Source organism: Staurois parvus, unplaced genomic scaffold, assembly GCF_062004578.1.
Source record: "Staurois parvus isolate SC_StPar_1 unplaced genomic scaffold, SC_StPar_1.0 ptg000116l, whole genome shotgun sequence".
NCBI classification, from domain to species: Eukaryota; Metazoa; Chordata; class Amphibia; order Anura; family Ranidae; genus Staurois; species Staurois parvus.
Window position 1 is genome coordinate 6,099,605 of NW_028317912.1, and position 25,531 is coordinate 6,125,135.

At 44.1% G+C, this 25,531-nt stretch overlaps 1 long non-coding RNA gene across 3 annotated transcripts in view; it reads right to left on the reverse strand.

The window, feature by feature from the left end:
* LOC149467310 (uncharacterized) overlaps nt 1-24,253 on the reverse strand; it is a 60,936-nt gene extending 36,683 nt beyond the window's left edge. For all 3 annotated transcript variants that reach the window (XR_016311966.1, XR_016311965.1, XR_016311964.1), the window contains exons 1-2: nt 23,893-24,253; nt 14,781-14,877 (exon numbers count right to left, since the gene is read on the reverse strand). This is a non-coding gene — a long non-coding RNA (uncharacterized LOC149467310). The remainder of the gene's footprint in view (nt 1-14,780; nt 14,878-23,892) is intronic.
* Between the last annotated feature and the right edge of the window lie 1,278 nt (nt 24,254-25,531).

Consider the following 25,531-nt stretch of genomic DNA (forward strand, 5'->3'; position numbering starts at 1 on the left):
GTGTGAGGGGAGTGTTTTACTAGGGGGCCGGGTGTGTACTTCACAGGAACACGCTGATCCCGAGAATAAAGTCTTCTCTCAGGTTTAGGGTGCTCTGAACTGACAGATAGCATGGCTGCATTGTTTACATTGCAGCTCTGCTATTTGTCAGTGATTACTTGTAATCGCCGACACCCAGCGGGAAATGACGGACGCCTCTCGCACGGCCCATACCTGTTTTGCACAGCGATGTTAAAAGACGGTGCTGTGCGCACAGGTGCCGCACTGCCGCAGTAACAACACTGCGGCGGGTCGGCAAGCTGTTAAGGTGTACCATAACACATGGTCACATTCTCCAACCCCCCCATCCTGAAACTGCACCCCACGTCACCGGAACCACAGGGTGCTTCTACCTGCACAAATAAAAACAAAGATACAAATATCCAGTGATTGTGTTTCCAAGCGCAATTAACACAATACTACAAACCTTACATTTCGGGGGGAGGGGCTCTAAGTTATTAAGGCAAAACATTTGTTTTTATACATTTTGGATAGGGTAAGGGAGGGTTATAATCCCTTTCAGATTGTTTTGCCATCATTGTCCAATTGGGGAGATTTCCCTTCACTCCCTGTCCCATAGCCAAAACAGGAATGAAAAGAAATATCTCCAAAATTAAGGGATTCCCTGGTTGCCACCAGAACTGGCTTCCCCTTTAAAATATGCCCCTCTACTATGTTCTGGGGACAACTCTTTCCCTTTCAGTGATAACCATAAACATGAGGATAAATAGAAAGGGTAAACCCTCTTAATGTAGGCACAGATATCAGTAAAAACCTGACAGGTGTTCTAATCCCTAACCACTATAACGGGAAAAAAGGGGGTTTTAAATACTTTTTTAGTTATAATTTAAATAGCTTCTAAACAAATTGGTTTTTTTTTCAGTTTTCCTGAAAACCCATGGAGAGTCCTTTGGGTGATTAAAAGAAATAGACCAAGACTGCATGAGTGATGGTCAGTTTTACAGTCATTCATTTTACGGTATTTTAAAAAGTATCATTTTAGTTCATTATTAAAGTCCATTTTAGTGTAAAGTGATGGGAGGTAATGCAAACACTTAAGCTTAAGTTAAATATTTAAATACACTTAATTTAAATAGACTTGTGACTTCAGCAGAGCTCTAGTTAAAGCACGTAGGAGTCACCATCGCGGCACAGCACCCTGGATTGACAGTACATTCAGTGTGCCCTCAGTTCAGAGCTCATGCGCTGGTGACGTCATTAGCTGCAGAAATTGTGAATATCTCCTTAACCACGTCAAGTCCGGACACTTTCACTTCCTTCCTGTCCAGGCCAATTGTCAGCTTTCAGTGCTGTCACACTTTGAATGACAATTGCGCGGTCGAGCAACACTGTACCCATATGAATTTTTTAGTATTGTTTTGAGACAGATAAAACTGTATTTTGATGGTATATATTCACCACTGGGATTTTTTTTTTTTTTTTGCTATATAAATGAAAAAAAGTGTTTTTCTTATGAAATTTTGCAAATAAATAATCTTTCTTCATAAATCTTGGCCAAAATTTATTCAGTTATCTTTTTAGTAAAAAACAAAATAACCCAAATTAGTTGCAGCCATTGAGAAATACTGTGTGAGCTGTGATTGGTCACAGCTTGTCACAGGGTACAAGGCTGTTCGGAATAGCCTTGTACCATGTGACCTCCAAGATCATTGACATATTTCACACGTAGTAAGCAATGATGTCAGAAGTGACATCTTGCTAACTACTATTCATGTGATCGCCGATTGGCCAATCAGTGATCACATGATCTGGACCTCACACAGAGGTCCTGTACAGCGATCAGTGCGATCCGGATAGAGCGGGCACCGTATCGTGGTGCCAGGCGCTCCTGGGGAGCGTGCACAGGCTAAAATGGCGGGCGGCGTTTATGAACGGCAACTCACCCCTACACTGCTCCCGTCCGGCCCATGTATATAAACGGCTGGACGGGAAGTGGTTAATAGTGCATGTTTAGGAGAAATTCATTGTGCCTACAGGCAGGGGAGGACTGACCATTTGGAAACTCGGGCACTGCCTGAGGGTCCGGGGTCAGTAGGGGGCCCCATGAGATGCCCCTGGTTCCTTCTTTCATAGGCTTTTTTGAGTTTGGGCAAGCACACAGGGGCCCCATGATCCCCTATTGCCCGGGGGCCCCATGAGTTGTCAGTCCGCCCCTGCCTACAGGTAAGATCTATTATAAGCATACCTGTAGGTACAATTGACCAAGCGGAGTTTACTGCAACTTTATCATTTGATTTAGGAATGAATGTCATTTATCAAATGTAAACTACACATAAGTGGAAATTTGTTTGTTCAAGACAAATTATCCATCTTATTCCTTAAAAAGTTGTTCATGGCTATAGTGGACAACAAATGTTGATTTCACCTCACTAAATTTTAGAAAATCGAGTAAAAGTCACTGCTCTTTTCACATTGTCCCTTACAATGTGATTCCTAGAAAACTCAAATAAAGAAAAAAGAGTTGTTCTTTTCTTTACGCTTCCATCAGGAATGATAAAGACAGCAATGTGATACTTACAGTCAATGTGAGTTTCCTTTGAGCACAACACTCCATAGATAAGACAGGTAACCACAAGCAGCAATACATTGCGCACTGAGCTGTGTGGGAGCATCTTGCTGCACTGACCACTGACACATGGACCTGTAGACAAGGCTACGTTGTCATATATAGTTCAGTACACATTGGATTCCAGTTCTCCCCTCCGCCTTCTAAGAGGCGGAGTACAAGTTGCAGCACTGAAAGGAAATTCTTTAAAGTAAAATAAAAACTGAATCAGAAAATTCTCCGCTGTTTACGTCACATTCAGATTCCCTTCTCAGTGAATAATGACACTGAACCCTGGCTCACACTGATGCAGTGCAGAATTTGCTGCGTTTTCTGTGAGAATTCCGCACCGCTTCAGAAACGCACCCTGTTCATGCGAACAGCTGCATGTGTGTATGTTAACAACAGCCCGAAAGCGGTCTGAAAAATGCGGTGCAATGTGCAGAATCGGATCGCATAGGTGTGAATACTCATGTGATCTGATTCTATTGTGGACCCAGAAAAAGGGTCCTCCACCTTTCTGGTGTGGTGCGATTACAGCCATACAAAATGTATGGCTCCAATCGCACCGCACACAAATCGTATGTGATTTGCACAGGAATGCGGTGCGGTTCCTGTGTGAATCACATGCAATATACCGCACCGCATGTATGTGAACCCAGGCTCAAAAATGCTCATTAGTCCAGAATGACTGTTCTAGTTTCCTTTTCTATGTACATTTAGTGCTGGTTCACACCACCAAACGAAGTGCTTTTCCCACATTGGATTGCATGGTACTTTTGTAACGTGATCAGGTTACAGTGCGGGAATGAATGGGCATGAAATTGCACTACACTGAACAACCGTATGTGAATCGCACAGGAAAGCAACACGCATTCCTGTGTGATTCATCTCTGGACATGGTGTGAATTGTATTGTCAGTTTCTTTATGTTGACCTTGACCATTGTGGATGGCTACTTAGACAAGAATATCTCTTATGTGTACAACAAAGTGATTGTCTCTATTTCTGTCTACAAACAGAAGAAAAATGTAGGCCAGTGGTGGGTACTGTACTAGATATAGAGGTCCTTAGGGGTGGCCTTGACCACCAAAGAGTCGCATTCATCGTTTTGATTCCTGTAAGTTGTTTTTGTTGTGGTATCAAACTGCATTAGCTTATTATTGTTTTGTAGTTTGGAGTGCCCCCTTACATGGATTGATCCCATCAGAGCGCCCCCTTACATGCATTGTTCCTATCGGTTTGCCCCTCTGCATGGACTGTTCTCATCGGAGTGCCCCCTTACATGGATTGATCCCATGAGAGTGCCCCCTTACATGGACTGATCCCATCAGAGTGTCCTCTCACATGGACTGATCCCATCGGAGTGGCCCCTCACACGGACTGATCCCATCGGAGTGCCCCCTCACATGGACTGATTCCATTGGAATGTCCCGTTACATGGACTGATCCCATCAGAGTGTCCCCTTACATGGTGTAAGGGACCGCCTGGCGGCACCACTAGCACTCCACTGATCAGGCGTCCCCAGAGCACGGAATCTAAGCCCCAGAGTACTTGTTCACCAGGGCCCCTGATGGTGGGGATGGACTTGGAGCACCCTGTGACCAGGTCGTGACTACTGAGTATACCTGTCAGTGGTAAGGGTGTTCGCAAGGGGCTCCCCCAGGGGAGAGCCTGATAAGAGGAGGTCGGGCGACCTCTACTGGATGGATGGATGGCTGAGCAGGTGCGAGGTCAGACAAGCCGGGTCGGTAGCCGTGGGGACGGTGCGGTAGAAAGCAGTGGGCAGAGAATAGTCGGGTCACACGCCAGGTCAGTAACAGAAGATCAGATCCAATAGGGGGCATCTGGGAGAGAGGTCAGGCAAGCCAAGGGTCAGAGCAGGAGAATACAGCGTGGTCAGGTACAATCCGGGTCAGCAACTTACAGGAGACAGGTTCACAGGTTCAGGAATGCAGGTAAGACCAGAAGGCACTCAATGACAGTTCAAGGCCGTTTAAATATCGTGCCCTGCGCTGTCATTGGTGCCAGGCGCGCGCCCGCGGCTCCTAGTGCGCATGCGCGAGTTCGGACGCCGCGGCCGGCCTGGACCTAGTGCCTGCGTCCCTGCACAAGGCGGCGCACTGTGCCTGCGCCGGGACCAGCGCCGTGGTGATCCCTGACATTGCCCCCCCCTACGGGCAACCTCCGGATGCCCACCCGATCTCTCCACCACGGGTGATCACGAAGAAACCCCCGGACAAGCCTAGGTGCATGAACATTTTGGGCCGGTTCCCAGGAATTGTCCTCCGGACCATAGCCCTTCCAATTAATTAGGAACTGGGTCTGACCCCCCCTCCTTCGGCACTTCAGGATTGCTTCTACCTCAAATTCTTCTTGCTCTTCAACAGTTATGGCCTCCAGAGGTCTGGACTCTCGATCTGGAAAGGGATCTGGGACCACTGGTTTCAGCAGGGACACGTGGAATACTGGGTGGATCTTGAACGTCTCAGGGAGGATGAGCTCGTATGCCACTTTGTTAATCATTCGCTTCACACAGAAAGGGCCTACAAACTTCGGTCCCAATTTCCTTGAAGGACACATTTTCAAATTTGTTGTCGCCAACCAGACCTTATCCCAAGGTTGCAGCACCAGGTCCCCCCTTCGCTTCTTATCAAAAACCTTCTTGTTATCCTCCTGGGCCCGAGAGATGGCCTCCTGAAGTAATTTGTTGTTGGTGGAGAAAAAAGTAAGCGCGTCTTGTGTGGCCGGAACTGGACACTCGGGGACCAGATCAGGAAGGAAAACAGGGTGAAATCCATAGTTTGAAAAAAAACGGGGATTGCCCCGTTGCTGAATGATTTCAATTGTTGTAGGCAAATTCTGCCAAGGGTAAGAGCGTCAGCCAATTATCCTGTAGGAAGGACGTGTAGCATCGCAGGTATTGCTCCAGGGTCTGGTTAGTCCTCTCTGTTTGCCCATTGGTCTGTGGGTGGAACGTGGAGGAGAGGGACAGTTTGATATCCAATGCCTTGCATACAGCCCTCCAAAATTGAGAAGTGAATTGGACTCCTCGATCCGAGACGATGTCTTCTGGAACTCCGTGTAATCTTACTATTTCCTGAATGAAGATTCGTGCAGTCTCGGATGCCGACGGAGTATTCTTCAAGGGTAAGAAGTGGGCCATCTTAGATAGTCGATCGATGACCACAAGGATCGCGGTGTGGCCCTGGGACGGAGGGAGCTCGACTATAAAGTCCATTGCGATCCTTTGCCATGGTCGTTCAGGTATCGGCAGTGGGTGCAGCAGTCCCCAAGCCTTGTTTCTTGAAGGTTTGTTTCTTTGACAGACGGCGCAGGATTTAACGTAATGTTTGCAGTCCTTAGCCATGCTCGGCCACCAAAATGAGCGTTGGAGAAGATCCAGGGTTTTTGTTAGGACAAAGTGTCTTGCCATCGGGTGATTATAACAATGTACCAAGACTAAAGTTCGGACTTCTTCAGGTACCGCGATCAACCCCTCCTTCCATAGGAGTCCTCCCTTGTTCTGCAGGGACACCCCAGATGGGGCTGACATTGCCGTGGATGCGTCCAGGAGTTTCGACCGAAGCTCTGTTTGGAGGGCCAAGAAGTTCCCTGAAGACAGAATGGTATCGGGTACTGGTTCTTCCTTGGGGTCCTCAAACATGCGTGACAGTGCGTCGGGCTTCGTGTTCTTGGAACCAGGTCTGTATGTTATATGAAAGGAGAACCTGGAGAAAAAGAGTGCCCATCTCGCCTGTCACGGGCGTAACCGTTTGGCCGTTCTCAGATACTCTAGGTTTTTATGATCGGTGAAGATCAAGATTGGATGCGTGGCTCCTTCCAGCAGGTACCTCCATTCCTCTAATGCCGTTTTAATGGCCAACAGTTCTCGATCACCAATATCATAGTTCTTCTCGGCCGGAGTAAGCTTCCTTGAAAAGAATGCTACAGGGTGTAGGAGTTCCTTGGTGCCTTTTCGCTGGGACAGGATGGATCCTACCGCATTCTCAGACGCATCTACTTCCAGTATGTAAGGCAGGGATGCGTCTGGATGGCCGAGAATGGGTGCTGTGGTGAACAATTTATTCAGGGCCTCAAAGGCTTCCTGGGCCTCTGGTGTCCATCTGAAGCGGGTTCCTTGTTTGGTCAACTGAGTTATGGGGGAGACCAGACCTGAGAAGTTCCTAATAAACTTTCTGCAAAAGTTCGAAAACCCAATAAAACGTTGGATGCCCTTTTTATCTGTGGGAACTGGCCAATCCAGAATTGCTGAGACCTTCTGAGGGTCCATCGCGACCCCCGTGGTGGAGATAATCAGACCCAAAAAAGTAATACTGGGCTGCTCAAAGCTTCACTTGTCAGCTTTGGCATATAGCCCATGCAGGCGCAACCGCCCTAAAACCTTTGCCACATGAATCCTGTGAGCCTTAAGTGAGGGTGAAAAGATCAGTATGTCATCCAAGTAGACGATTACAAAAACATCAAGGTAGTCCCTGAATAGATAGCTCACAAAATGCTGGAACGTGGCTGGGGCATTGCACAGCCAAAATGGCATGACCAGATATTCAAAGTGCCCAAAACGAGTACGGAACACTGTCTTCCACTCGTCCCCCTCTCCTAGGCTCAGTCATGGCCCTCTGGTACTGTAAGGGACCGCCTGGCGGCACCACTAGCACTCCACTGATAAGGCATCCCCAGAGCACGGAATCTAAGCCCCAGAGTACTTGTTCACCAGGGCCCCTGATGGTGGGGATGGACTTGGAGCACCCTGAGACCAGGTCGTGACTACTGAGTATACCTGTCAGTGGTAGGGGTGTTCGCCAGGGGCTCCCACATGGGAGAGCCTGATATGAAGAGGTCGGGCAACCCCGACGGGATGGATGGATGGATGGCTGATCAGGTGCGAGGTCAGACAAGCCGGGTCAGTAGCCGTGGGGACGGTGCGGTACAAAGCAGAAAATAGTCGGGTCACACGCCAGGTCAGTAACAGAAGATCAGATGCAATAGGGGGCATCCAGGAGAGAGGTCAGGCAAGCCAAGGGTAAGAGTAGGAGAATACAGCGTGGTCAGGTACAATCCGGGTCAGCAACTTACAGGATACAAGTTCACAGGTTCAGGAATGCAGGTAAGACCAGAAGGCACTCAATGACAGTTCAGGGTCGTTTAAATATCGCGCCCTGCACTGTCATTGGTGCCAGGCGCGCGCCCGCGGCTCCTAGTGCGCATGTGCGAGTTCGGACGCCGCGGCCGGCCTGGACCTAGTGCCCACGTCCCTGCACAAGGCGGCGCAATGCGCCTGCGCCGGGACCAGCGCCGTGGTGATCCCTGACACATGGACTGATCCCATCAGAGTGTCCCCTTACATAGACTGATCCCGTCGGAATGTCCTCTCACATGGACTGATCCCATCAGAGTGTCCCCTCACATGGACTGATCCCATCGGAGTGTCCCCTCACATGGACTGATCCCATCGGAGTGTCCCCTCACATGGACTAATCCCATCGGAGTGTCCCCTCACATGGACTGATCCCATCAGAGTGCCCCCTCACATGGACTGATCCCATCGGAGTGTCCCCTCACATGGACCGATCCCATCGGAGTGCCCCCTCACATGGACTGATCCCATCAGAGTGTCCCCTCACATGGACCGATCCCATCGGAGTGTCCCCTCACATGGACCGATCCCATCGGAGTGTCCCCTCACATGGACCGATCCCATCGGCGTGTCCCCTCACATGGACCGATCCCATCGGAGTGCCCCCTCACATGGACCGATCCCATCGGAGTGTCCTCTCACATGGACTGATCCCATCGGAGTGTCCCCTCACATGGACTGATCCCATCGGAGTGCCCCCTAACATGGACTGATCCCATCGGAATGTCCCGTTACATGGACTGATCCCATCAGAGTGCCCCCTTACATGGACTGATCTCATCAGAGTGTCCCCTCACATGGACTGATCCCATCGGAGTGTCCCCTCACATGGACTGATCCCATCGGAGTGCCCCCTTACATGGACTGTTCCCATCGGAGTGTCCCCTTACATGGACTGATCCCTTCGGAGTGCCCCCTTACATGGACTGATCCCATCGGAGTGTCCCCTTACATGGACTGATCCCATCGGAGTGTCCCCTTACATGGACTGATCCCATCAGAGTGTCCCCTTACATGGACTGATCCCATCAGAGTGTCCCCTTACATGGACTGATCCCATCAGAGTGTCCCCTTACATGGACTGATCCCATCAGAGTGTCCCCTTACATGGACTGATCCCATCAGAGTGTCCCCTTACATGAACTGATCCCATCAGAGTGCCCCCTTACATGGACTGATCCCATCGGAATGTACTCTCACATGGACTGATCCCATCGGAGTGCCCCCTCACATGGACTGATCCCATCGGAGTGTCCTCCCACATGGACTGATCCCATCGGAGTGCCCCCTCACATGGACTGATCCCATCGGAGTGTCCCCTCACATGGACTGATCCCATCGGAGTGTCCCCTCACATGGACTGATCCCATCGGAGTGTCCTCTCACATGGACTGATCCCATCGGAGTGTCCTCTCACATGGACTGATCCCATCGGAGTGCCCCCTCACATGGATTGATCCCTTCGGAATGCCCCCTTACATGGACTGATCCCATCGGAGTGCCCCCTCTGTAACACTAAACTGATGACCTGTAGAGGCTTTTGAAGTGTCGCCTATAGAAAATATAAGGTACTGACGTTTGTCGCCATTTCACAGGTACATGTAAATTTAATGTTTGACATGCTAGGTATCTATATACTCAGCGCACCCTCGTCTTTTATATTTTACAAAAAAATTTGTTTGTAATTTGTTGCATTTGTTTGCCTTAAAATTCAGTTTAGTGAGTTTCTTCATGAAATTTTGCATTTCCTAGACCTTTGTGGTAATATTGTGCGACATAACAAATTGGAACTACCCCTATTTCATTCTTTAGGGTGTCTGCTTTCAAAAAATGTATAATGTTTGGGGGTTTTGTGTAATCTTCAGGCCTAAAATGATTTTGTAAACGTGTGCAAAAATATGCAAAAACGGTTCTGGCAGTGAAAGGGCTAAAATTGTTCAGAATAGCTTGCAGTCTGCCCAAAGACCAAACATCTAAATAGTAAGATCTTTTTTTTTTTAAACAAGAGTTTTAGATTTGCTTTGTAATTGGGAACCCATAGTAAACATATAGTGGGGGTTTCACAAATTTGACTGCAAATGTAGAACATGCTGCAGATAAGTAAATTACACATTTTAGACCAATTTTAAGTATATAGGAGACATAAACAGATGAGTAAAGCCTGTAGAAATGACTGAAGATGCCATAACCCATAAGGTCAGTCCACCCAAGGGTGATATTGTTGTTGTGGGTTGAGCCTTGTTGCATGAATCAGCCCCTGGCCTCGTATATTTATTTTATGGGTGTTCCTGCTCCTTCTGTTACATTTCCCATAGTATAAAATAGAAAAGTGGAGACCCCTCATAATGGGCACTGCAGGGGTATAGACCCAGGACTTCAGAGGTCTCATCTTTAGAGCCCTTAAAGTAGAAATAAAGGCAAAGCTTTTTTTTTTTAATTTCCAATAGGGTAAAGGAGGGTTTAACACTTGTCAGTTTTATTTTGGTCATCTGTGTCCCATTGGGGAGATTTCCTTTCATTTCCTATCCCATGGCCAAAAAAGGAAGTGAAAGGAAACCCATCCAAAGTGAAGGAATCCCTGGCTGTCATCAAAACTAGTGCCCCCTTGGAAGATTTCCTCTCTATTCCTGTTCTGGTCACAAAACTAAATTTGTGATTTTCTTTTACTTTCGGTGATAATAGTAAACCGGGCAAATAGAGAGGGTAAATCTCCCTAAAGGGGACACCAGGGGTGGACTGACAACTCATGGTGTCCCCGGGCAATAGGGGATCATGGGGCCCCTGTGTCCTTGCCCAAACTCAAAAAAGCCTATGAAAAAGGTACCAGAGGCATCTCAGGGGGCCCCCTACTGACCCCGGGCCCTCTGGCAGTGCCCGAGTTTCCAAATGGTCAGTCTGCCCATGGGGGACACAGAGAGCAATAAAAACCTGACAGGTGTTCTAAACCCTCTCCACTCAATTCAAAACTACAAAGTTTTGCCTGTAGGTATACTTTAAGAGATACACAGAACCGCCAGGTGATCTCTCTTTAGTATAAACCCAAACTTTACGGATGGACCGATCTTTCAATAACACATGTGAATAAATAGGATCGATAATAATAAATAAAGCTTTAGACTTCGTTCACACAGGCGTACTGCCGCTTTTAGCCACAGGTGTTCATGCATCTCCATGCCGGCAGTCCCATTCATGTCAATTGGGACACAGAGCTGCATGGACACAGCCACTGCTCTCATTCTGACAGCTGTGTGGGTGTACAGCCCCAAACGCACACTTCTGCATTTCGGACTGCACCCCCGCATCTGCATGGCACCCACCTGAACACCTGGGCATCCCCCTGTGGTCCTACATGGCCCTCTCACAGGTATACACTGCAGCACACCCATGTGATCGAGGCATAGAAAGTAAAAAGATTTTTTGTTACAACATCCAAGTGAAAGATAGAACACCAACAGGTCAGAAAAAGAATTGACAAAGTCAAAAACAGAATCACCGAGTTGGAAAAAGGATCACCCGCTTGTGTCAGTGTTTTGTTAAATCAATCTTTGCTTTAACCACTTGCCTTCCGGAAGATTTACCCCCCTTCCTAAGCAGGCCATTTTTTACGATACAGCGCCGTGTTATTTTAACTGGCAATTGTGCAGTCATAAATATAAAGGGTAGGTAAGTGAGCGCAAACAGGTCAGGTGAGCAGCTAACATACAGGGTAAACCTCAAAACCTTGGAATAAAGACTTATAAATGGGGTATGTAGCGCTAGATAACAGATGACAGGCACAGTGGCTGTTACAGTATGAAGTAACCATACAGTAGTTCATATACTGATTCATATATCACTGTCAGAAGCACAACGGAGATGATCCAATGCTACTCCATGCTTATGCAAGGTGGCGTTCTTGGATTTGAAAGCCTGAGAGGGCCTGGATAGCGTTGTACCTGTGACCCAGATGTTCGGATATGACCAGAGGGTGCCCAGGCTATTGACCAGACCATGATGCCCGGTTGCTGTTGAATTGCATACAATGCGCATATTATGTGCACTTGTGGTAAGCGCACAATCTCACTATTTTCCTTTATCTCACCTAATGTGATCTGGAGTAGCATTGGATCATCTCCGTTGTGCTTCTGACAGTGATATATGAATCAGTATATGAACTACTGTATGGTTACTTCATACTGTAACAGCCACTGTGCCTGTCATCTGTTATCTAGCGTTACATACCCCATTTATAAGTAATTGTGCAGTCATGCAACGCTGAACATAAATGAAATTTATGTCATTTTGTTTCCCCACAAATAGGTATTTGATCACCTCTGTGGTTTTTATATTTTATGCTATAAAGAAAACAAAATACCGACAATTTTGAAAAAGCAAAACAACAATATTTTTGACTTTTTGCTATAAAACATATTAATTACAAAAAAATAAATACATTTCATCATAAATTTAGGCAAAAATGTATTCTGCTAAATGTCTTGCTAAAAAAAAATCCCAATAAGTGTATATTAATTGGTTTACGTGAAAGTTATAGCATCTACAAAATGGCGGCACATACGTATAATGAATTTTTTTTATATATATACTAGTAATGGCGGTGATCAGCGACTTATAGCGGAACTGTGGGACTGCAGTGGGCAATCTAACACTGGGGGAGACTAACTGCCACTGACCAGTGACACTAATACAGTGATCAGGGCTAATCAAAAGCACTGACACTGTACTAATGACACTGGGCAGGAAGGGGTTAACATCTGGGGCGATCAAAGGGTTAACTGTGGGTTAGGGGGTGATTTTTTTGTGTACTGTGTTGTGTTTTACTAAGCAAAGCTGCTGCTTTCTAGATCTCTGCTGTGCAGCATGTCAATGCTGACAGGAGAGAGATCTGTGTTGTTTACACACAGGTCTCTCCCCTCTCAGCTTTGCAGATGATCACCTAGTCCTGGCCAAAAATCACCAGCCAGGACCTGGTGATTGACATCCTCAGGAGCAAATAGCAGAACGGGTAGGGCACCGCACACGAAAACCCCCTACCTGGAACTACAAAATCACATATATTTACATGATTTTGCAAAGCTGCCCTGAGAAGTATATCTGCTATGGGGCGGCAGGCAAGCGGTTAATTAAAGCCATTAGTCTGTTGGGATAGGTCTCCACTAACTTTGCACATCTAGACTTGGCAATATTTGCCCGCTCTTCTTTGCAGAACTGCTCAAGTTCACTTTAATTTGATTGTGACTGTTTGTGGACTGCAGTCTTAAATCATTCCACAGAGTTTCAAAGGGGTTTAAGTCTGGGCTCTGACTAGGCCATGCAAGGACGTTCACCTTTTTCTCCTCCAACCACTGTATGGCCATTTTTGCTGTGTGCTTTGGGTCATTATCATGTTGGAAGGTAAACCTTCTCACTGACAACTTTCTGGCAGAAGGCAGCACATTTTCCTCAAGAATTTGATGGTTTTTCACCCCATCCATCTTTCCTTCTATCCTGACAAGTGCTCCAATCCCTGCTGCACAGAAGCCCCCCAGAACAGGATATTACCACCTCCATGCTTTACTGTAGGAACGGTAGTATTTGGATGGTGAGATGTATTGGATTTCCGTCAGACACATTTTATCCTTCTAGTCAAGTAAAAACTGAGGCAAAGGCTCTGCGGTGCCAGGTAGGGCTACACAGTGAAGATCCCGAAGTAGGGCTGAAGGAGGTTCACATTGGTAGCAAAACTGAGCATGTACCATAAATCATCCTCCCTTCACGTAACCTTTTGCCAACCATGTAGCCCATATCTGCAATAGCAAGAAAAAGTAGGCCTCAGCACCCCGCGTCGGCACATATACACCCACAACAGCAATTAGCAAGCTCACTGCACATTAACTGAGCCGTCAAAGACAGCTCTCAGTCACAGCTTTTGACAAGCAGCCTGTGGGATGGGTTCCCAATCATGTATCCACTGTGACAACCAACTTTAGTGGGCTCATGATAGTGAAGCTGTGCCACCTCCCAGCCATTAACCAAAAAGTGCCATTAACCACCTCCCATCCGGCTGTTGTATATAAACGGCCGGACAGTGGCAGTGCAGGGTCGGGTGGCCATTTATAAACAGCCTTCCTGCACCCTGCTTGTGCGCGCTCCCTGGGAGCACGCAGCACCGCAATCCGCCTCCGGACACAGTGAAACACCGATCGTCGGACAGGACCTCTGTGTGACGTCCCGATCATGTGATCACTGATTGGCCAATCAGTGATCACATGCAGAGTAGTAAGCAAGATGTCACTTTTGACATTGCTTACTACCTGTGAAATCTGTTAATGATCACAGAGATCACATGGTACAAGGCTATTCACAACAGCCTTGTACCCTGTGACAAGCTGTGACCAATCACAGCTCACACAGTAGTTCTCAATGGCTGCAAGAATGCAGCTAGTGAGAAGGAGAAATCATTGCTTTTACAGTCTTTATGGGTGTAAAAGCAATCAGTGTAAAAAAAAAAAAAAAATCTTCATCACCCCTCACATGTAGTACAGTGTCACCATGGTGACACTGTACTGCTAGGGTGACAATATGTAAAAAAAAAAAAATGTTTAAAACTTATAATTTTTGGTTATAAACTAATTTGGGTTATTTTATTTTACTAAAAAGATAACAGAATACATTTTGGCCAAGATTTATACTGAAATACTATTTATTTCCAAACTTTTATAAGAAAAACACTTTTTTTCTAAATTTTTGGACTTTTTCATTTACATAGCAAAAAAAATAAAAATCCCAGTGGTGAATAAATACCACCAAAATAAAGCTTTATCTGTCTAAAAAAAAATGCTAAAAAATTCATATGGGTACAGTGTTGCATGACTGCGCAATTGTCATTCAAACTGTGATAGCACTGAAAGCTGAAAATTGGCCTGGACAGGACGAGGGTAAAAAAGTGTCCGGACTGGAAGTGGGTAAGGGAGTTCAAGTTCTCCTTTAGGCATGCATGATGACGTGGATCATATTTAAACATCAGAAATCACAATTTACCTTGTGCTCACTCTTCTGGCCAACAGGACGTTTCAACCATTCACTTTCATCCCCCATGTTGATTTCCCTTTCTCTGTTTAGGTGCTAAAGTGGTGAGCTAGAAAAACAAGATAAATAGCAGGTGAATGTGTTATTACAGATGTGGATCTCCAAGATAAAATGAATGATCAAAAAAGTGAAAAAAAAAACAAGGAGAAAATCATTAGAGGCACAAATAGTCAGCAGATCTTCACCCAACCCAGCTTTACATCTATATCAATGTCCCAACCACTCCAGACTCTGGCTGAAAGTTTTCAGAGAAGGAAATCCATTCATGCATTCAATTCCAAAGTAAGCGACTGCCTTTATTCTGAATGTCCTGTTTTAGGATAGGGAGGGTAACATTCACAAGTCTTACACCAATAGAACATATCCAAAACATCCAACTACCATTAAAAACATTGTTGCAAATTTTATTTCGGGGATAGTACAATTTTTTAAAATATATTTTTATAAACACACACACGTACACATACACTTATTTACACACACTGCTGTGCAAACATTTTAGGCCGGTGTAAAAAATGCTGTAAATTAAATATGTAAGCCCAACATTGCATACTCCTGACATACAACTGTTGTACCACGTGCTTGTACCAAAAAAAAAAAAGTATCCTGTTCTCCTTGAATTGCTTGCTTTGTGTGAAATTGTTGGTGTTCCTGCCAGTTCCTGTGCTTTCCTATTAAAAACTGACCACACCAGGCATGAGAGCACAGTGTGGCCAGTTTTCTGGTTCTGCTGACAACTCAGCCTGTTCTCCTCCATGGATTAAACTGTGCTGACATGCTTCCTTCACAGTCTTTCACTGGGAAGACCAGTGTGCTGCTGTTTCTCCTCCCTGAGTTCCATATGAAGCTGAGAACAGAAGATATATTTTCACTTTTTCTATATGTATTGTGTCAGTGTGACGATCTGTCACCCAGGATTCTCAACTAGGCAGGTTGAGGGGCTCCAGGGTAAGTGTTTGATACGGAGGAAAGTGGCTTTTCACTTTCCTCCTTTGTTTGTAAGGTCTGTTTTGGGATCGGGAGCCTGGAGATTTCAAAGAGATCTGGGAGGGATGAAATCTCCAATCCTGGGACCAGGTTTTGGGATAGGCCAGGAGACTGATTGCACAGGTGTGTGCAGGCCTTTAGAGAGAGTCAGGACCAGGGTTCTGGGCTCCACCCCGGCAGCTAGGAGTCAGCAGGGATCCACCCCGGCAGCTAGGAGTCAGCAGGGCTCCACCCCAGCAGATAGGAGTCAGATGGGAGGTCTCTGCCTTGGAGTCAGGTGGAAGCCAGACTAGCTGTGTGCTAGTGGCTATAATTTGGGAAGAGTCTACAGGAGACTGACATTGAACTGTGTGTAAGCCAGGAGGCTGATTTTGTTGGTGGATACCCCTGCGTGGGAAGCATTATGTTTGAACTTTCATTTAAATAAAAGTGGGCTAAAAAGGCCCTTGAAAAAGGAAGCGAGTAGCTGTTTGCGTTTAAAAGCTCTACCACGTTGAAGCGAGTTCCCACAGTATACATAAATGTTTTGCCTTTCATTTCTATTTCAAACTGAATGGGCTGTTTTACAAGATGAGGGTTTACTTATACTATGGATTCTTTCAGGCATAGAAGTGTTAATAGTTTATTTTTATCAAATAACAAAATGGAAGGTAAATGAACCAAAGAGAAATCCAAATTAAATCAATATTTGGTGTGACCATCCTTTGCCTTCAAAACAGCATCAATTCTAGGTACACTTGTACAGTTTTTGAAGGAACTCGGCAGGTAGGTTGTTCCAAACAGATTGGAGAACTAACCACATATCTTCTGTGGATGTAGGCTGCCCTTTATCCTTCTGACTCTTCATGTAATCCCAAACAGACTTGATGAGGTTGAGATCAGGGCTCTGTGGGGGCCAAACCATCACTTCCAGGACTCCTTGTTCTTCTTTACAGTAAAGATGGTTATAATGACATTGGATGTATGTTTGGGGTCATTGCCCTTCTGCAGAATAAATTTGGATATATATCCTGAAGTTTAGGCGCTAAGGCTGGGCAGTGAGGTATACATAGAATGATTGTCTAAAGTGGCTGCTAGTCCTCAGCTGCTTCGCATGAAAATCACCAAGAGTGGTGAAAAAAGCAAACATGAAACCAAATGTCCCAAAAGCGATTCGAGGAAAGTGACTTGTATAAAGGAGTCCCCATGTCAAATCAAAAATCAGAACAACAATTCGGTCACTGTGGCACTAAACGTTTATAACAAGGCACAAGCATATTTATGGCAGATAAAACACGTGCTCTCTTGCTTGATCAATGGTAATATACCAGTCAGAACAAGAGAGGATGAACTTCAATAAAAACAGCAACATTGCACATTAAAGGAAAGCCTTCCAGGGAGATAGAAGCTCACAGAGCTTCAGGAGTGTCAGCGGTGAGCCCATGTCAGCAAACAGGACTGTTTTATAACCACTAGTGACTCCGCTAGTAAGGATCCACCATCAATGGGTCCACTAGGATTCTGGGAGTCACTCGGTAACCTGCGTGGGCTCGGATGCGGTGCACCAGAAGTGACGTCAAAAAAGGAAGTTAACCGGATCCGGGGATCAAGGTGGAGCGCAAGCTGGACCAAACAAGATGGAGGCTTTCACTGTCACCATGACAACGCATTTCGAGCGTGGCCCTTTCCCTGCTCACAGTAACTGGTGACAGGGGTCTAAAAGACCCGACATCTCACCTGCCTGCAGTGAAACTAATAGAGTGTGAGTGCCCTCCATTCCTGTCTTCCCCAGCCATACTCACAGACAACTATCAGGAGCAGAAAAACACAAACTGGATCCCAGGAGGGAAATACACACTGCCAAGACAAGGCAACCAAATCATGAATCAGCCATATAGTAAGAGGCCCCTAATGCCCCTCCAACCCCCAGAAACACCAACATCTGTTACGGCATCATTAACCCTCTCACTGCCGAGGGGGGGGGTACACACCAGGAGCTGGGAGTGTGTTGTATGTAACAATGTATCACAAGTTGTCTGTCGGCTTGCTGCTGAAATAGACTCCTGATGTGTGAAGAAGCAGCACCTGTCACAAAGGCATTACATCACATAGGAGACGGTGTCCTCTCTGTGATATCAATAAAAAGTGTCAACAAATAAACGTACACCCAGGCACTTAAACCTCCAAAAGGTCGTCCCCCCCCCTATGTACATACCAACCTGAGCACACCGGTCATGGCACCCACATATGAAAACATTGCTGGTGCTACACGTGTTGTGCATTGCTGCACATGCCAGAGTGACAGCAATCATTTTAGGGCTGTTATACAGAGTTACTTCCAACCTAATGACCTGGAGGGGCTTTTAATGTGTCCCCTTGGAGAAAATATAGGGTGCTGAAGTACATGTCTGTATTATGGGCACGCTCAGTTTTAAAGCTTCACATATTGGGCATCTATTTACCTGGTGCAACTTCATCTTTTATATTTTACCAAACATTTGGGGAATATATTGTGTTTGTGTGCCCTAAAATGAACTCTAGTGACATTTTTTACTAAAAATTTGAGCTTGAAAAACCATTGCACACATATTATGTGACATAAATTGTCTAATTTTTGATATAATTTTTGATATTTGAATTGCCAGGGTCTCTGCTGCAAGAAAATATATCATGTTTGGGGGTTTTCTGTAATCTTCAGCAATCACCTTAAATTCATTTTTAAAATATGTGTAAAAAAACCCCTAAAAACGTCTCTGGCAGAAAAAGGGTTAAACGCGCCCAGTCTAAATGTATGGTGATATTAAAGTGTGTGTCTATAGAACAATATTTCTGGTAGTATTTGGGGTAAAATAAGGTTTATGTGTTAAACAAATGGGCTAACAGGTGAATTTCTAAGCATCAGGTCGGTTGAGGAGGGGGGGGGGAGGGGGGGGGGAGATTTGAGTAAACAACCTCACACCAAAAGTGACAGTTGATCGCTGCTGATAGCTGTACTGCTGAGGACACAGACACCTGTAGCTCCAGGATTTCTGTGGATTTCTGTGGATTTCAGCAAGTTTTCAGCGTTTCTGCTTTTATGATGGCCAAAGACTTCGACTGGGGATCAGCGGACCCTCTTCTGCTTCTGGGATTCGCATCCTCGGACTGCACCGGGAAGGACAGAGAGGAGGACATCATGGCCGCTGTCACTTACCTGCAGGGAGGAAAGCCTGAGAAGACTGAGGCCCTGGGACAGCTTCTGGACATGGCTACTACCTGCACCATGGCTCCCATCTTCCACTATCCAGTGAGGTTCCCAAAGACATCTGGGAAGAGGGCTGAAGATGGAAAGGCCCTCAAGGTGAAGAGGAGGGACATCACCACCAGCTTGGCATCCCAGGAGCCTACAACCAGCACCCAGCGATGCTCTTCCCGAGCAAGCAAAGGGGCTAAATACAAAGAGCTGGTAGCTGAAGGTCTCCTGGATGCCCTGAATGCCAAAGAGCCCAAAAGAAAGGCAGCGTACAGCAAGCCTCAAGGAGCCAAAAGACCCAGGGCCGAATGAGGTAAGTAACATCAGGTAAGGGCCGAATGAGGTAAGTAACATCAGGCAATTATGGGTTTTTTATGTTTACAGCCCATCTCTCTTACCTCCCCCTAATTACTGGCTTAAAGGGGAAAAAAAGTCAATTTTTTAGCCATAGCTCTCTCTATACTGTGTGTTTCTGATTCTGACATCTTCCCTGTCTCCTGAATCTGTCCTTTTCTTCTCACTTTGTTTGGAAAAAAAAAAAATTACAAAAAAAAAAAAAAAAATACAAAAAAAAAAAAAAATAGATTTTAGTTTTTAACATAGATAAAATAGTGGTAAGTTAATGTAAGATATTATGGTGTGTTTCTGACTTCATGTAACATCCTCTTTAACCCTTGAACCTCTCCTTTTCTTCTCATTTCTGTTTAAAAAAGAAAATGTTATATATAATATTATATTTTATGTATACAAACTGCAAAACCCACCACCTGTCACCCACAGCTGGCAGTTGGATTACAAAAAATGGAGATCTGGATCAGAAAAAGTCACTTTTTTGGGTTATTGTATACATTTTTAAAACATCTTAACGTTAACATCTTACAAAAAAGGAGAGGATTGGCTGGCTATAGGGGTGGAGGAGGCCAGATTTTTTTATTTTTGTGACACTAAACAATATCCCTATTATTCAGAAAAAAAACCCAAACACATCCGCTAGTTACTGTTCCTGTAATCTATTTTTCTGGAAATAATTTCTTACTGTGTTTTTCTACTTCTTTGTAACATCCTCCATGAGATTCCACACCTTCCCTCCAACTTCTTTTTGAAAATAAAACTCCTTGTGACATCCTACATTAACTCCCAAACCTCTCCTTTTCCCCACTTCTCTTTGTTTGAAAACAGCAGTGAATATTAGTTGTAGCCATGTACACTGCTCTATACACACTGCACGCCCCATCACCCATCGCCCAGGGCCCATATCAGGAAGTTGGATCACAAATTAAAAAAAGTAAAAATGGAGATTTGGAGGGTCTGAGAGCACCAATGACTTTTTTTTGGCTTAAAAAACACATATTTGAATTGGATATATTTTTTAAACCAGAGTTTAGTGTCACTTCTTTAACATCTTACTAAAAAGGAGAGGATTGGTCGGCTGTAAGGGGAAGGAGGAGGCCGGATTTTTTCGTGACACTAAACAATATCCTTATCATTCAGAAAAAATCCAATACACATCCTCTAGTTCATAAAACACACAGTGCCGCGCTTTTAGTATGTGATAGCAAACAAATTATGTTATAATACAGTGAACATATGTGAATAAAAGTCTCCAAGTATAATTTTTTTCTTCAACTTGAAACAAACTTCACAATTTCATATCTTCATGCAATATCAATCCTCCACCACAAACGCCAGATGTGCCCTCAACAGGGTTTTTGATCTCACATATAGTTTGGTCAAAAAACGCATGTGTCCCTCGAGGTGGACATAAATGGTCAGATGTATCCTGAAAATGGAATCTTCCTCCAAAGATCACCGATCCCTTTAATCTTTCCTCCTCCATTCAGCATACATGATAAAAAAACGAGTAAAACACAATAGTGCGTTATCCTTTAAAACACATTACTTTACTAAAAGCATAAAAAGTGGCCAGTCACATAATACAGGTACTAGATCACACCAGATATATGCGCAATTAAAACCTGCAATACTCTTGTATGAGCAATCAAAGGAAACTCCACTCCTCAAATGTAACAATGTGGTTGTAACGATGAACAGCGAGCTTCATGACGTCACCAAGCCCCCCCTTCATCGTTACAACCACATTGTTACATTTCAGGAGTGGAGTTTCCTTTGATTGCTCATACAAGAGTATTACAGGTTTTAATTGCGCATATATCTGGTGCGATCTAGCACCTGTACCATGTGACTGGCCACTTTTTATGCTTTTAGTAAAGTAATGTGTTTTAAAGGATAACGCACTATTGTGTTTTACTCGTTTTTTGACATGTATGCTAAATGGAAGAGGAAAGATCACCGATCCCTTTAATCTTTGGAGGAAGATACCTTTTTCAGGATACATCTGACCATTTATGTCCACCTCAAGGAACACAAGCGTTTTTTGAACAAACTATATGTGAGGTCAAAAACCCCTGGTGAGGGCACATCTGGAATTTGTGGTGGAGGATTTATATTGCATGAAGATATGAAATTGTGAAGTTTGTTTCAAGTTGAAGAAAAACTTTATACTTAGAGACTTTTTTTCACATATGTTCACTGTTTTATAACATAATTTGTTTGCTCTCACATACTAAAAGAGAGCGCGGCACTGTGTGTTTTATGTATTAGAATCCACGCACATCATGAGTATGTGTTAGTGTGAGCTGCTTTCTGATATATAGTTTTGTATTTGACACAAGAAGGGAATATTTTTAGTAGCATTTGTGACTGTGTGAGAATTTGTTGTTTATAATTGTACACATCCACTAATTAATGGCCCTGTAATAAACTATTTTTCATTAAACAATTTATTACTGTGTCTTTCTGCTTCCTTGTAACATCCTTCATGAGCTCCCACACCTATGCTTTCCCCCCACTTGTTTGTTTGAAATGAGCACACTAGTTGTGATCATACGCCTGTTCTATGCACACTGGAGTGTCACTTTAACATCTTGCAAGAAAAGAACGTGATAGCCTGGCTATTAGGGGAGGAGGCCAGATATTTTTTTTTCTGAAACTAAATGATATCTTGATTTAACAAAAAAAAAAAAAACAATTATTTTTCAAGAAATTGTGTCTTACTGTGTATCATTGTGATATCCGCCATTGACTCCCAAATGTCTCCTATCCCCCTCACTTCTGTTTATTTGGAAAGAGCAGTGAATATAAGTTATGGCCATGTACACTGCTCTACATACACTGCACAGCCCACTCACAAAAAAAAAAAAAATTGGGATTTGAAGCAGTAAAAACGACTTTTTGGGTTAACAACACATTTTTTAAACCAAAGTTTAGTGTCACTTCTTTAACATCTAACAAAAAAGGAGAGGATTGGCTGGCTATAAGGGGAAGGAGGAGGCCAGATTTTTTTTGTGACACTAAACAATATCCTTATTCAGAAAAAAATCCAATACACATCAGCTAGTTATTGTAATAATCTATTTTTCATAAAATCATTTCTTACTGTGTTTTTCTGCTTCCTTGTAACATCCTTCATGAGCTATAACAATCAATAAGTGTAGCGCTCTGGTGAAAACTAACTGAATCTCAACATAAACAACATGTGACATAATGGTGTCAGGGTCCCTGAGGAAGTCACGTGAGAGGTGATGCAAGGCATAGGTGACGTCATTTTGGCGCGGACGCCATCTTTGGACTCCCTAAAGAACCCATGCAAGTACACCCATACATCAGGTTCAAAATGCTGTATACAAGAAGATGTATCATGTGAGTGTCCTGTGTATATTATTTTAATTACTGTGTTAATAAATGATAAAACACTATGGAGGCTTTTCTCTTTGTGGACCATGTGGAAGATGATTTTTCTGAATAACAGCCATTTAGGATATTCCTAGAGGATACGCTTTAACCCAAGGGGGATCCAGGAGTGATCCATAAGGCATTTAAGCCCTTTTAGGGTTGCAGCAAGGAGGTGATGAGCCAATCTAGCTGTGTGTGGAGTCATCACCAGAGCCTACAAACGTACAAGATTCACCTGCATGATTGCATTTATTGTTGTGAACACTGGTGGCACGTTTTGTTTATGAGATATTACTTTCAGTGATGTGTTCATTTATATTCACTTGCTGTATATATATATATATATTTTCTGATTTCAGCGGTTTATTTATGGTATGAATAAAGTGTGTTGACACTGAGCACTTGTTTTATAGGGTATATCCCTGTATTAGGGGGCTTAATATTAGTCATGTCCACCATATGCACAATATCGTGTGATGTTGCACTGTTTTAGCATTCATTCTCATTAAGATTCACGGTTTGTTCCACCATTATGTCACATGTTGTTTATGTTGAGATTTAGTTAGTTTTCACCAGAGCGCTACACTTATTGTTTGTTATATTTTGGTTTTTCACTTTCGGTAATAAGGTGCAGGTGTAGCAGCTTATTATTAGTTTAGTAGGATTGAGCGCAGGAGGTTTTCCCCAATCCTTCATGAGCTCCCACACCTATGCTTTTCCTCCTCACCTGTTTCTTTGAAACAAGCATGCGCACTAGTTGTGATCATACGCACTGTTCTATGCACACTGCAAATCCCACAGCCTATTTCAGCTTCTGGTGCAGGAAAAAAAGAGAAAATGCTGCATTTTGTTCTAAACAGAACCATACTGGAACATGGCAAACTGCATCAAAACTGCACCGCAACAGAGTGTGGTGTGAACTGTAAGCAAAAACGTATCCGGAATGCATCCAGAGTGCGTTTTGTGGTGTGAACTGGCCCTACACGAGATCTTTATCTTTCAGAAATAAGAAATACACATCCACTAGTTAACACTCCAGTCATCTATTTTTTGTGCAGCATTTGCTTTCAGTTCTGCGGTCTCAGATTTGTGCATGAAAGAATAAAGCCGTACCGTCTGGATTATTGGCGGTTGTCAGCAGCATCAGGAGTGAGGTAAGTTAGTCAGGTAGATTGTGGAAATATCTCATCCACTCGATGTCCAGTCTGGAATCTTGCAAGCAACCCAGAACCTAGAAATAACGATCATAAAATGATTTAGATGGTGCAACCATTGTACACAGCAAATGTCAAAATGTCAGCATTATAAATAAAGGTGTGAGAAAACTATTCTAGCCAATAAACACCCACCACCAGGGACACAATTCCAACATTTGAATTCCGGGCTCTAAATGCTGATGGATCTAATCTACTGGCCACATTGTCTAACATTCATCAGATACAACACTGTCATATCCTAACTAGGGATGCAAGTGTGATATCGATACTGTCGCTCAAGTACTCGCCGTTACCAATTACCGATACTTTGCTATGCCATTGGTGTTCATACAAAATGTATGGACGCAAATTGCACCGCAAAGAATAGCATGCATTTTGAACAGGAATGCAATTGACTTCTTCAGGACTGCGTGATTGTTAGACAGAACTCCATTTTATAGGCTGAAGATCTGCCAATCAGACCGCTGGGCGGGACAACCACTGCCATACTAGCGTAGTCCGAACGGTAACTAGGCAACCCTACCGTCGAACTCGCAGTGAAAAGAAGCCTGTTTTCCACAGACCCTATAGATCACAGGGCAGTACTTCTTAATGGCACTATATAGTATATATCCCTTAATGGCTCCCAACATCATTATTGGACAGTATAAATTGGACAGCCTCAAAAAACCTTTAATAATCTAAATAATTATAAATTTGATAAAAATACACTAGATAAAAAAATAAAAAAACTCACCCCCTAATCCTCAAAAAAAAACGGGTGATACCAACCCGATGCCATTAATATAAAAATTAGTATACAGAATTATATGTATATAAAAAATAAGTACATGTATATAAAAAATATTTTAATATACAAAACCCTTAATCAAATACTGTATACTAATAATCTCATATTGCCAATCCATAATATATGTGAATAAACCAAAATAAAATTACCTTTTATTAATATAATTAAAAATGCAAATAAACCCTTAAAAAACAGAGAAATAATGCTCATAATAGTGTATTGGCACAGGTTTTTTTTTAGGCGGAGTGTAGACACTCTGTGCCTGAAGGAATGGAGTGAGGCTACCTCTCGGGGAAGCTCTGAAACTGCGGCAGGACAGGAATGTTGGTGGCTCATAGCTCTGAGGAAGTCTCGGCCTTCCTGTTGGGTTCACGAAGTTCAGAATTGATTGCACCTCCTCCCAGTTGGGTGTGGTCTGGTGGGATAACTGGGGTGTTGTGCATGGCCTGATAGGTGGAATGTGGGTGGGGTGACCTCCTTCAGGGGGTGACCACAGTACCCTGAGGGTTGTCATTCCCCCTGTTGCTGCCATGGGCTCTATTCAGATGTTTTGGAATTGTAATTCTAAAAAAAAACTAATTTTTTATTTAACATCCAATTATTTATTGTAACACACTATTGTGAGCATTTTTCTATGTCAGTAAAACTGAGGACTGGTAGGATGAGGACGGCGACAAAGGCAGTTCTCTGTGAACAAACTTCACGACAATTAACCTTTCAGACTGAAGGCATCTATGTGGAAGAG